Raw genomic sequence first — 3360 nt, forward strand, 5'->3', positions numbered from 1 at the left:
AAGATTTTCAAGGGCAGTCTCTCTGAGCTGCTTGCTAGAATTTAAGATGCTTCCCCAGGCTTTTAAAGAAATATCACTCTTACAGTGTATACAAATAATGTCTTGCAGGAGATGAATATTGACAGAGAGCACAAATGAACTTCAGCTGCAACTGAAAACAAATATTAAGCATGGCTGTAAACATTTTGGTGGACGATGGTAATGGTAATTCTAAATTGTAATTAGTGAAAATAGAAATTGGTAAAGGCATTTTTTCTTCCCTGTTTAAATCATGGTCTTAGGTAATACTACATTCTCTTCATCATTTGTACACAACAAAGGCCTTATTTTAATTTGCTCTATATACTGTATCACCAAGTTGGTGATTTTACCAAATGATTGATACAGTCACTCAATACAAATGAGCGTGAGAACAAAGCTATATCTATATAAAGYAAATTTTTTGCAGTATAAGTTATTCTCCTCCCTATAGAAGAATGAACAACCCAGYCAGAAGCATTTTTACATCAGTCCAAGCTCTTTCAGGCAGGGGTGAACCATGAAGCAAATGCATGGGGTTTTCTACTGCCAAGTACACCAGCATAGCTCAAGTGGTGTAAGTGTGAAGACAATGCTTTAGGCAGAGCCCACATAAACTACTGCTCCTTGAGTCCATGGGAATGATGGAGAGCACCTGGGCTCCACCATGGCTGGATGTGATGGTGCCCCAAATCCAATATTTTCTATAGGAGCATCTACGATGACCAGAAGTGGCAAGGCTTCAGCTTCCCTGGAGGGGATTTCTTTTGGCCACAGCCCTGGCTACGAGCTGCAGCTTGAGCTTCCTCCAGCTGCAAACCAGATCATACAGACTCAGGTCATGACTGCGCCTGGTTTCTGCACAGAAATGCCTCCTTGGGGATGCTGAGCATTGCCAGCAGTGTAATGCAGCCTGGCTCCCTGCGCTTGGGGAGCAAAGCTAGCTGGCTTATAGCCACCTCTTTCACAGRAACCCAGTGGGGGACTAAGGGTTCTCTGTACAGGAACATAATTCTCTTTGGCTTGGTTGTAATTTGATCTAAAACTGTCAAGAGTGAACGCTGCCCCTGCTTACTAAGATGCATAAAACAGCGTGTACAAGAATGTCCCATGTTAAGGAACACCCATTGTTTAATAGTATTAAAGAATGGAATGAATCATGATATTTATACAGACAGCATTTCACTAAACCCCTTGCACAAAACTATTTTTTGTTCAGGCCTCAACCACTAATTGATTTTTTCTTGCTGTGCTTTATTCAGGCTTTGCAATAATAGTCTGAAATAAATGGCAAGACTTTAGTTTTGCCCTTTGTCAAAGACTGAATTCTGCATGCTAGCTTCATGGAAAACATTTAATTGACTTCAGTGCCAGTATTTAGAGCCCCTGCATGCAACAGGAGCAAGAACTAATTCTGACGTACAACACTATGGTGTGGTAAATGCTGACTTAAATATGTCTAATGATATAACTAATGGCCAGACTGGTTACTTTTCATTATCTTGTTCAGCTAAGCAAACACATTTCAAGGTTCCAAGGGAGTCCATCAATGTCCGGAAAAGTTGATTTATCAGTAAGAGACAGYCAAAGCTGTTCTGTATTCCTTTCAGACAAATAATCCTTCCTACAACTAAACAAATGTATGAACTACTATCTGAAAGAAATGTACTGTTTGTGCAATGAAAAACACGTCAGGCATAAGATCTTCTACTGTTTTTTTTTTTCCTCATTTACTCCTTCAAGTTTTCTCTGTTGTCAACAATTTGAAATCTTATAAAAAACATCAGACTATAAATGATCCAGAAAACTTCATTAAGACTTCTAATTTTCACCAAACTGACCATACAAATTGTCTAGTATGGAAGTGAAACAGCTACAATGGAAACATCACATCATTCTATTTGTACAAATTCACAAGCATCAGCAGAAACTGATTTTAGTTCCCTTTTAACTGAAAACATTCATTTCTTCTCTAAAATATACATTCTCCTGTTTAAAAACTCAGTGAACCATCTTTTGTGGTCAGTTACAATTATTCAAACCAACAGATAAATGCGTATGTAACAGCAGACTTTGCCCCAGTGTTGCATGTCAGCTGCTTATATGGTAAAAGCTGACTATATCTCCTTGAGATGTTTCCATTTTGATTTTCAAGAATCACCAAGCACCATCAGTTTGAAAAACAAAACACTTCTGACATATTTCAAGTAGGCAATCCATTAAATGAGAATTTTCAAAATCACAGGTCATTTTTTGAAGTGTAGGTCGCAAAGTTTAATTGTCCACTACAAGAACTGGGCAAATCAAGCTCTTACAATAAAAAAGAAAAAAAAATGCAGCTGCTGAGCTCAAAGAAGATATACTATTCACATATTTTTTATTGCACAGTAGTAAAATATAGTGTGCAGTGATTTTAAACAAATATAACTCTCTGACCATTTTTGAAATAGTCATTTTCTCAGCATTACAAAATGATTTAAGTAATGTTCATCTGAGCTATTATGATATTTCTCTGGATCATAAGACCTGTAATAATCACCCTTCTCAAGAAAAGTAATTTATTTTATAAGGATTTTAGAACTGACATACACAGCACAACAAAAGGAATTTATATGAAATTTTGAAGACTCTGTGAGGGAGAGAAAAAATATAGTCAGCAAACTATCAGGTTACCAGTCCCTTTAGCGTAGTAACATTAGTCTCACTCTCTCAGTTGGGTCTACCCAGTGACGGATCTTTCCTCACAAGTTCACAGAGCACCTTCAGACGGCCAAAAGAAAGTCCTCACTGTGTGAAATTTGGATCATCTCAGACAGGACATCTATCCCACAACTCATTATGGTATCCTTTAGGAAGACTTTACCCCTTTACACTTGTTTTGTGGCTCTGCTCTCTGCCCATTGCACAACCCCATGACACACTTCGCAGCCTAAACCCATTTTTTTAGCATCAACAGTGATCTCATTAGGCTTAAAAGAAATAAGGGGGATCCAGAAGCTCCACTGAAGGCTGCCAAAAGGGAGAGGGAAGAACTTTGCAATGCTAAGTGTCTGACCATTCTCAGGTGCTACAACACACTGTTCAGTGGCAGCCACACGCTGTGGGGAAACGCTCTCTAATACACCAAGAACAGGGCAGAGCTCCCAGGGCATGCTGCCAGCTGGCCTTTGGGGCTGGGGYACTCATTTGCACGTGCTTCTGGGACCACCCTGTCCTCCAGAAGTGAGGTGATCAACCCTGGGCTGATAACTTCAGACCGTAAAGGTTCTGCATGGCCCTGTGCTGAAAGTGAGCTCCAGCCCTGTAGAACATATCACTCGTTTCTGGCCCGTTATCCCACGT

This window comes from Apteryx rowi, unplaced genomic scaffold (genome assembly GCF_003343035.1).
Source record: "Apteryx rowi isolate R43461 unplaced genomic scaffold, aptRow1 scaffold_785, whole genome shotgun sequence".
Lineage (NCBI taxonomy): Eukaryota > Metazoa > Chordata > Aves > Apterygiformes > Apterygidae > Apteryx > Apteryx rowi.